The sequence below is a fragment of the Oncorhynchus masou genome, unplaced genomic scaffold, assembly GCF_036934945.1.
Source record: "Oncorhynchus masou masou isolate Uvic2021 unplaced genomic scaffold, UVic_Omas_1.1 unplaced_scaffold_747, whole genome shotgun sequence".
Lineage (NCBI taxonomy): Eukaryota > Metazoa > Chordata > Actinopteri > Salmoniformes > Salmonidae > Oncorhynchus > Oncorhynchus masou.
Genome location: NW_027013929.1, coordinates 152,501 through 163,298, shown reverse-complemented (window position 1 = coordinate 163,298; position 10,798 = coordinate 152,501). Strand labels below are relative to the sequence as shown.

Here is a 10,798-nt window from a genome sequence, read left to right as displayed (position 1 = left end):
GCCCTCTACAGTTATGATAGGTCTATGGTTGGACCCTGCCTATAGCCCTCTACAGTTGACATGGTCTATGGTTGGGCCCTGCCTCTAGCCCTCTACAGTTATAGGTCTATGGTTGGACCCTGCCTCTAGCCCTCTACAGTTATAGGTCTATGGTTGGGCCCTGCCTCTAGCCCTCTACAGTTATAGGTCTATGGTTGGGCCCTGCCTCTAGCCCTCTACAGTTGACATGGTCTATGGTTGGGCCCTGCCTCTAGCCCTCTACAGTTATAGGTCTATGGTTGGGCCCTGCCTCTAGCCCTCTACAGTTATGATAGGTCTATGGTTGGGCCCTGCCTCTAGCCCTCTACAGTTGACATGGTCTATGGTTGGGCCCTGCCTCTAGCCCTCTACAGTTGACATGGTCTATGGTTGGGCCCTGCCTCTAGCCCTCTACAGTTGACATGGTCTATGGTTGGGCCCTGCCTCTAGCCCTCTACAGTTGACATGGTCTATGGTTGGGCCCTGCCTCTAGCCCTCTACAGTTATAGGTCTATGGTTGGGCCCTGCCTCTAGCCCTCTACAGTTATGATAGGTCTATGGTTGGGCCCTGCCTCTAGCCCTCTACAGTTGACATGGTCTATGGTTGGACCCTGCCTCTAGCCCTCTACCTCTACAGTTGACATGGTCTATGGTTGGGCCCTGCCTCTAGCCCTCTACAGTTGACATGGTCTATGGTTGGGCCCTGCCTCTAGCCCTCTACAGTTGACATGGTCTATGGTTGGACCCTGCCTCTAGCCCTCTACAGTTATAGGTCTATGGTTGGGCCCTGCCTCTAGCCCTCTACAGTTATAGGTCTATGGTTGGACCCTGCCTCTAGCCCTCTACAGTTATGATAGGTCTATGGTTGGGCCCTGCCTCTAGCCCTCTACAGTTATAGGTCTATGGTTGGGCACTGCCTCTAGCCCTCTACAGTTGACATGGTCTATGGTTGGGCCCTGCCTCTAGCCCTCTACAGTTATAGGTCTATGGTTGGGCCCTGCCTCTAGCCCTCTACAGTTGACATGGTCTATGGTTGGGCCCTGCCTCTAGCCCTCTACAGTTATAGGTCTATGGTTGGACCCTGCCTCTAGCCCTCTACAGTTGACATGGTCTATGGTTGGGCCCTGCCTCTAGCCCTCTACAGTTGACATGGTCTATGGTTGGACCCTGCCTCTAGCCCTCTACAGTTATGATAGGTCTATGGTTGGACCCTGCCTCTAGCCCTCTACAGTTGACATGGTCTATGGTTGGGCCCTGCCTCTAGCCCTCTACAGTTATGATAGGTCTATGGTTGGACCCTGCCTCTAGCCCTCTACAGTTATGATAGGTCTATGGTTGGGCCCTGCCTCTAGCCCTCTACAGTTGACATGGTCTATGGTTGGACCCTGCCTCTAGCCCTCTACAGTTATAGGTCTATGGTTGGGCCCTGCCTCTAGCCCTCTACAGTTGACATGGTCTATGGTTGGGCCCTGCCTCTAGCCCTCTACAGTTATAGGTCTATGGTTGGACCCTGCCTCTAGCCCTCTACAGTTGACATGGTCTATGGTTGGGCCCTGCCTCTAGCCCTCTACAGTTATAGGTCTATGGTTGGACCCTGCCTCTAGCCCTCTACAGTTATAGGTCTATGGTTGGGCCTGCCTCTAGCCCTCTACAGTTATAGGTCTATGGTTGGACCCTGCCTCTAGCCCTCTACAGTTATAGGTCTATGGTTGGGCCCTGCCTCTAGCCCTCTACAGTTATAGGTCTATGGTTGGACCCTGCCTCTAGCCCTCTACAGTTATGATAGGTCTATGGTTGGGCCCTGCCTCTAGCCCTCTACAGTTATGATAGGTCTATGGTTGGACCCTGCCTCTAGCCCTCTACAGTTGACATGGTCTATGGTTGGGCCCTGCCTCTAGCCCTCTACAGTTATAGGTCTATGGTTGGACCCTGCCTCTAGCCCTCTACAGTTGACATGGTCTATGGTTGGGCCCTGCCTCTAGCCCTCTACAGTTATAGGTCTATGGTTGGACCCTGCCTCTAGCCCTCTACAGTTATAGGTCTATGGTTGGGCCCTGCCTCTAGCCCTCTACAGTTATAGGTCTATGGTTGGACCCTGCCTCTAGCCCTCTACAGTTATAGGTCTATGGTTGGGCCCTGCCTCTAGCCCTCTACAGTTATAGGTCTATGGTTGGACCCTGCCTCTAGCCCTCTACAGTTATAGGTCTATGGTTGGGCCCTGCCTCTAGCCCTCTACAGTTATGATAGGTCTATGGTTGGACCCTGCCTCTAGCCCTCTACAGTTATGATAGGTCTATGGTTGGACCCTGCCTCTAGCCCTCTACAGTTATGATAGGTCTATGGTTGGACCCTGCCTCTAGCCCTCTACAGTTATGATAGGTCTATGGTTGGGCCCTGCCTCTAGCCCTCTACAGTTGACATGGTCTATGGTTGGGCCCTGCCTCTAGCCCTCTACAGTTGACATGGTCTATGGTTGGGCCCTGCCTCTAGCCCTCTACAGTTGACATGGTCTATGGTTGGGCCCTGCCTCTAGCCCTCTACAGTTATGATAGGTCTATGGTTGGGCCCTGCCTCTAGCCCTCTACAGTTATAGGTCTATGGTTGGGCCCTGCCTCTAGCCCTCTACAGTTGACATGGTCTATGGTTGGACCCTGCCTCTAGCCCTCTACAGTTGACATGGTCTATGGTTGGGCCCTGCCTCTAGCCCTCTACAGTTATAGGTCTATGGTTGGACCCTGCCTCTAGCCCTCTACAGTTGACATGGTCTATGGTTGGACCCTGCCTCTAGCCCTCTACAGTTGACATGGTCTATGGTTGGACCCTGCCTCTAGCCCTCTACAGTTGACATGGTCTATGGTTGGACCCTGCCTCTAGCCCTCTACAGTTATGATAGGGCTATGGTCTCTACTGTGATGTGATGAGGACCTCTACTTACTGTGATGTGATGAGGACCTCTACCTACTGTGATGTGATGAGGACCTCTACCTACTGTGATGTGATGAGGACTTCTACCTACTGTGATGTGATGAGGACCTCTACTTACTGTGATGTGGACCTCTACTTACTGTGATGTGATGAGGACCTCTACCTACTGTGATGAGGACCTCTACTTACTGTGATGAGGACCTCTACCTACTGTGATGTGATGAGGACCTCTACCTACTGTGATGTGATGAGGACCTCTACCTACTGTGATGTGATGAGGACCTCTACCTACTGTGATGTGATGAGGACCTCTACTTACTGTGATGTGGACCTCTACTTACTGTGATGTGATGAGGACCTCTACCTACTGTGATGAGGACCTCTACCTACTGTGATGTGATGAGGACCTCTACCTACTGTGACGTGGACCTCTACTTACTGTGATGTGATGACGACCTCTACCTACTCTGATGTGATGAGGACCTCTACTTACTGTGATGAGGACCTCTACCTACTGTGATGTGGACCTCTACTTACTGTGATGTGATGAGGACCTCTACTTACTGTGATGTGATGAGGACCTCTACCTACTGTGATGAGGACCTCTACTTACTGTGATGTGATGAGGACCTCTACCTACTGTGATGTGATGAAGACCTCTACTTACTGTGATGAGGACCTCTACCTACTGTGATGTGGACCTCTACTTACTGTGATTTGATGAGGACCTCTACCTACTGTGATGTGGACCTCTACTTACTGTGACGTGATGAGGACCTCTACCTACTGTGATGAGGACCTCTACTTACTGTGATGTGATGAGGACCTCTACTTACTGTGATGTGATGAGGACCTCTACTTACTGTGATGTGATGAGGACCTCTACTTACTGTGATGAGGACCTCTACTTACTGTGATGTGATGAGGACCTCTACTTACTGTGATGTGATGAGGACCTCTACTTACTGTGATGTGATGAGGACCTCTACTTACTGTGATGTGATGAGGAACTCTACCTACTGTGATGTGATGAGGACCTCTACTTACTGTGATGAGGACCTCTACTTACTGTGATGAGGACCTCTACCTACTGTGATGTGATGAGGACCTCTACTTACTGTGATGAGGACCTCTACCTACTGTGTTGTGGACCTCTACTTACTGTGATGAGGACCTCTACCTACTGTGATGTGATGAGGACCTCTACCTACTGTGATGTGATGAGGACCTCTACTTCCTGTGATGAGGACCTCTACCTACTGTGATGAGGACCTCTGCCTACTGTGATGTGATGAGGACCTCTACTTACTGTGATGTGGACCTCTACTTACTGTGATGAGGACCTCTACCTACTGTGATGTGATGAGGACCTCTACCTACTGTGATGAGGACCTCTACCTACTGTGATGTGATGAGGACCTCTACTTACTGTGATGTGGACCTCTACTTACTGTGATGTGGACCTCTACTTACTGTGATGTGATGAGGACCTCTACCTACTGTGATGTGATGAGGACCTCTACCTACTGTGATGTGATGAGGACCTCTACCTACTGTGATGTGATGAGGACCTCTACCTACTGTGATGAGGACCTCTACCTACTGTGATGTGATGAGGACCTCTACCTACTGTGATGTGATGAGGACCTCTACCTACTGTGATGTGATGAGGACCTCTACTTACTGTGATGAGGACCTCTACTTACTGTGATGAGGACCTCTACTTACTGTGATGAGGACCTCTACTTACTGTGATGAGGACCTCTACCTACTGTGATGTGGACCTCTACTTACTGTGATGTGGACCTCTACTTACTGTGATGAGGACCTCTACCTACTGTGATGTGATGAGGACCTCTACCTACTGTGATGAGGACCTCTACCTACTGTGATGTGATGAGGACCTCTACCTACTGTGATGTGATGAGGACCTCTACTTACTGTGATGTGGACCTCTACTTACTGTGATGAGGACCTCTACCTACTGTGATGTGATGAGGACCTCTACCTACTGTGATGTGATGAGGACCTCTACCTACTGTGATGAGGACCTCTACCTACTGTGATGTGATGAGGACCTCTACCTACTGTGATGAGGACCTCTACCTACTGTGATGAGGACCTCTACCTACTGTGATGTGATGAGGACCTCTACCTACTGTGATGTGATGAGGACCTCTACCTACTGTGATGTGATGAGGACCTCTACCTACTGTGATGAGGACCTCTACCTACTGTGATGTGATGAGGACCTCTACCTACTGTGATGTGATGAGGACCTCTAGTGGTATTATATTGTTACTATAGAAGATGGAACGTGTGTCCAGGTCCCGGTTTCTCCAATGTTTTAGTGATGCATCTTTCCTCCCACAACAGCGAAGATGTAACATGCGTTTCCCAAAAGACCACGCAGAGCTAATTACCCGTTGCCAAGGGTAACTACCCGTCGCCAAGGGTAACTACCCGTCGCCAAGGGTAACTACCCGTCGCTAAGGGTAACTACCCGTCGCTAAGGGTAACTACCCATCGCTAAGGGCGCCATTGGATCACGTGTCCAGACTGAAAGGATTGAAAGAAAGCCAGTGCTACTCTCGGATCAGCCATCTCCATTCAAATATTTCCTTAATATAATTAGAATTATTATATATAATATAAATATCATTATTTAACAATATTTTGGGGCGGCAGGTAGCCGAGTGGTTAGAGGGATCGAATCCCTGAGCTGACGAGGTATACATCTGTCCTTCTGCTACTGAACAAGACAGTTAACCCACTGTTCCCCCGTAGGTAGTCATTGTAAATAATAATATGTTTTTAACTGACTTGCCTAGTTAAATAATGTTCAAATTAAAAAACTGAAGACAGATCTGCGCCTCGAGAGATATTACCACCTGCGTTCGAAAACACAGGTTTATTTGAAAAAAATCACTCAATCCCAGATTTGACACTTCGTTGCTACACACAAAATAAATTGCAACAAATTACAGAGTAACGCAGGTAAGTCAATTGATTGAACATGCATTTATATTTGAATGCATTCATCTCGGTTTTAATTTGAAGCGTTGTGTTTATGTCACTTGTTAGTATGAATTTCAAAGACAATGGCAACTTATTTGTAGTTAACTTTGTTCTGAAGTTATCGGGGGTCACAGAGAGACGGATAAACCATATAAGTCTATGTTTATCGGAAGCTTTTGTGTATAAAGTGACGCGGCACGGCACAAAAAAATCATCTAAAGACGCATTTAGCTGTTCGACAAGTGGAGGCAGATGCGCGTTTTCAAGTGCAACATTAATACCAATAGTTTTAGGAAACAGCGCAGAGATGAAATGATTCCCCTATAAAGGTACATTTAGCGATACATTTAGCCTTAAAATGCTTCGGGGAAATTGGGCCCATAACGTTCATTGGGAAGTTGCCTGTGTAAATGCAGCCATAGACACATGTACTGGGCACCGACGTCAAGACAACGTCTTATTCATCGTTGGTTCAACGAAATTTAATTGAAATGATGTGGAAAGAGCGAAAGAAAACCTTCCATTCTTCTGAACACCTGATTCAGTCAGTCAGTTCTTCATTGGCTGAAACATGTTTGTTGTTGGGTTGGAACCACAGGAGGTTGGTGGCACCTTAATTGGGAAGGACGGGCTCCTGGTAATGGCTGGAGCGGAGTTGGTGGAATGGTATCAAATACGTGGTTTGATGCCATTCCATCTACTCCGCTCCAAACATTATTATAAACCCTCCTCCCCTAAGCATTCTCCACTGGAAAACCTGCACACCCGGTGTGTCCACGGTTCCGCATTCCCGGTTCAGGATCTGTAGCAAGGTCCATGGGCTGCACACAATTAATCCGAATACGGTACGGCTCGTGCGTAAACGGCCTGATTGCTGTAGAGGGCGTCGGTGCCATAGCGGAGACGGTGCCTGCAGACCAGGGAGGAGGGGAGAGTGAGAGGGGAAGAGGGAGGGAGGTAAGGCGGATCTTAGTTAGACGAAACAGACCACACATTTGCAATAGAAGTACCGTAACCGTTTAGTTCAAACGCTGTTTTCTACGGTCCTGCGACTTTCTACTTTTGCCAGCCTGTGCGTGACCTTTTGACGCCAGGTGCGTCGCAGAGGACGAGGCGGTCTGGATACGGCGACCCGCCGCTCGGACGTCCAAGGTGATAGAAGTCAACTAATACTCTACTTCAGGGCTATTGTATTCTTCCCAGAAAGAATAGGAGTCTGCTTGTGCCATGCGCTAATACAGAGGGTTTGTGAAGCCATTTTCAGCAGGTAAGTGCAGACGTCTCTCGCTTTTTCCCACAAAACAAACACCATATATAGTCCTATCTGTGTATGAAAACAGTAACCTATTGACTCTCGATTGGTGAATTCACCTTTGATTATTTACAAAACCAGGTAATATGAATCCTATCATAGCCTGTATAATGCATCGCTGACAATATATTCAATTGAACGTGTTGACTTATTATTATTATTCAAAGCGCTGTATTGAACCGTATAGACCGTAGCCTTAGACCGTTGCACCGTAGCAACCTGGGCCCGATTTTTCCAAAAGCATCTTAAGGCTAAGTTCATCGTTAGAATCTTCGTAGGAGCATCGGTCAATCTCTGAGCTGTTTCCCCAAAACCATCGTTATTGAAAAGCTACTGTAAGAGCGTCGTTAGATGCTTTCCCTCTCCTGCATCACTTTAAACACAGAGGATCTCTGCTGAACATAAAGTGTTGGTCCTAGGTTTCATGAGCTGAAATAAAAAATCCCCAAAATGTTCCGTACGCACAAAAAACGTTTAATATCAACTTCTGTTGCACAAATTTGTTTTCGGTTTATCCGTCTCTGTGACCGCCGACAACTTCAGGACAAACAACGTTGACAAGGTTTTTGCCATTAATTCAAACAAGCGAAGTATAAAAAGATGCTTCAAATAAATTCAAACCGAGATGACTGTATAAAATAAAACAGTAGGCTATAGGCCTATTTAAATAATATTTAAATTAATGTCATGTTCAATTCAGTTCTATTTTTCTACTTGTCGGCTGCTGTGTGTAATTGGTCAATATATTTCATGATTTACTAAAGGGTTGTCTGCTGTATGTAACTAGGGCTGGGGAACTCATTACTAAAGGGTTGTCTGCTGTATGTAACTAGGTCTGGGGAACTCATTACTAAAGGGTTGTCTGCTGTATGTAACTAGGGCTGGGAACTCATTACTAAAGGGTTGTCTGCTGTATGTAACTAGGTCTGGGGATCTCATTACTAAAGGGTTGTCTGCTGTATGTAACTAGGTCTGGGGAACTCATTACTAAAGGGTTGTCTGCTGTATGTAACTAGGTCTGGGGAACTCATTACTAAAGGGTTGTCTGCTGTATGTAACTAGGGCTGGGAACTCATTACTAAAGGGTTGTCTGCTGTATGTAACTAGGGCTGGGGAACTCATTACTAAAGGGTTGTCTGCTGTATGTAACTAGAGCTGGGGAACTCATTACTAAAGGGTTGTCTGCTGTATGTAACTAGGGCTGGGGAACTCATTACTAAAGGGTTGTCTGCTGTATGTAACTAGGGCTGGGGAACTCATTACTAAAGGGTTGTCTGCTGTATGTAACTAGGGCTGGGAACTCATTACTAAAGGGTTGTCTGCTGTATGTAACTAGGGCTGGGGAACTCATTACTAAAGGGTTGTCTGATGTATGTAACTAGGGCTGGGGAACTCATTACTAAAGGGTTGTCTGATGTATGTAACTAGGGCTGGGGAACTCATTACTAAAGGGTTGTCTGCTGTATGTAACTAGGGCTGGGGAACTCATTACTAAAGGGTTGTCTGCTGTATGTAACTAGGTCTGGGGAACTCATTACTAAAGGGTTGTCTGCTGTATGTAACTAGGGCTGGGGAACTCATTACTAAAGGGTTGTCTGCTGTATGTAACTAGGGCTGGGGAACTCATTACTAAAGGGTTGTCTGCTGTATGTAACTAGGGCTGGGGAACTCATTACTAAAGGGTTGTCTGCTGTATGTAACTAGGGCTGGGGAACTCATTACTAAAGGGTTGTCTGCTGTATGTAACTAGGGCTGGGGAACTCATGCTCAATGAGCACATAGCTATAGGTGATGATAGTAGTAGTCTAATCCAAAAGGCCCGTTCTCTGTCATAGCTATAGGTGCTTAGGATACTATTTCAGAATATCCTACAGAATCAATGACTGTTGAAGAAAATATATTCACAGTGATGAATGATGGTAGTCTAATCCAAAGGCCCTTTGTCTATCAGATGAAATGTATTTATTATACATGAATCAAACAGCTTAGTGCAATGAAATACCCTTTATTGATTATCAATCAATTAAGCATCGTGAATCATCATTATTGATCCTTCCTGCAGATTATAATAATCGGTTAGTAGTGTTTGTGTGAACACAGCCAGATGAGGCAGGCCGCTGTCCGTCCTTTGTTATGGTTCAGGGACTGTGTTCCGGTGTTCCCTGGTTGGTAGGACGGTGTTCCGTGGTTGGTAGGAGGGTGTTCCCTGGTTGGTAGGAGGCTGTTCCCTGGTTGGTAGGAGGGTGTTCCCTGGTTGGTAGGAGGGTGTTCCCTGGTTGGTAGGAGGCTGTTCCCTGGTTGGTAGGAGGCTGTTCCCTGGTTGGTAGGAGGCTGTTCCCTGGTTGGTAGGAGGGTGTTCCCTGGTTGGTAGGAGGGTGTTCCCTGGTTGGTAGGAGGGTGTTCCCTGGTTGGTAGGAGGGTGTTCCCTGGTTGGTAGGAGGGTGTTCCCTGGTTGGTAGGAGGGTGTTCCCTGGTTGGTAGGAGGGTGTTCCCTGGTTGGTAGGAGGGTGTTCTCTGGTTGGTAGGAGGCTGTTCCCTGGTTGGTAGGAGGCTGTTCCCTGGTTGGTAGGAGGCTGTTCCCTGGTTGGTAGGAGGCTGTCCCCTGGTTGGTAGGAGGCTGTTCCCTGGTTGGTAGGAGGGTGTTCCCTGGTTGGTAGGAGGGTGTTCCCTGGTTGGTAGGAGGGTGTTCCCTGGTTGGTAGGAGGATGGGCCAGAGGTCTCGTTGATATCTTTCATGCGAACATCCAGCCCTTCCATCCAAAGCCCTTCCTAATGTCAATCAAACCGCTAAGATGTCATTTCAACATATTTTCACACACTTTGAATTGATTTGGATCGTAGCGTAAGTAATTCAAGACAAAGGCATACCGTTAAATCATGTAGAATAGGGGGTGTTGAAACATTGATGTGGGTCAAAGTGTTAAAGAGGAAAGTCAATACTTGGGACATTCTTGCTGTCCCCTCTGTCCCTTCTGTCGCCTCTGTCCCTTCTGTCCCCTCTGTCCCCTCTGTCCCCTCTGTCGCCTCTGTCGCCTCTGTCCCCTCTGTCCCCTCTGTCGCCTCTGTCCCCTCTGTCGCCTCTGTCCCCTCTGTCCCCTCTGTCACCTCTGTCCCCTCTGTCGCCAAGGCTTTGGGAATGAAACATGGTCTTTAACGAGAAGAAAGACCTGTACACTGCTATTTCCTGCATCACTTCAGTTCACTACGCTTCTGAAACATGGTCGTCCACAACACCCTGTCTCTCTGCTTCCTTATTCACTTGACCTCTATGCTGTCCACTGCACCCTGACCAAATACATTATCTTCTCTTAGCCGTTCTTCTCCAGTGTATGGTACCACCCACACACACACTGCAAGATTACATTGTGACTAAGAATGTCCTGCTACTCTTTCGTTCCTTCAAGGTCCTGGGCTGCTTTGATGCTTGTGCTGCTACCATGTTGTGGTGCTGCCATGTTGTGGTGCTGCCATGTAGTGGTGCTGCCATGTTGTGGTGCTACCATATTGTGGTGCTGCCATGTAGTG

General features: G+C 47.7%; 1 protein-coding gene across 5 annotated transcripts in view; it reads left to right on the top strand.

The window, feature by feature from the left end:
- Positions 1 to 6,928: 6,928 nt before the first annotated feature.
- Positions 6,929 to 10,798, top strand: part of LOC135537294 (epidermal growth factor receptor kinase substrate 8-like) — a 143,388-nt gene continuing 139,518 nt past the window's right edge. For 4 of the 5 annotated variants that reach the window (XM_064963490.1, XM_064963492.1, XM_064963487.1 and 1 more), the window contains exon 1: positions 6,929 to 7,228. The gene's annotated coding sequence lies outside the window, so the exon portion shown is untranslated. The remainder of the gene's footprint in view (positions 7,229 to 10,798) is intronic. The other variant, XM_064963489.1, reaches the window with a different exon arrangement.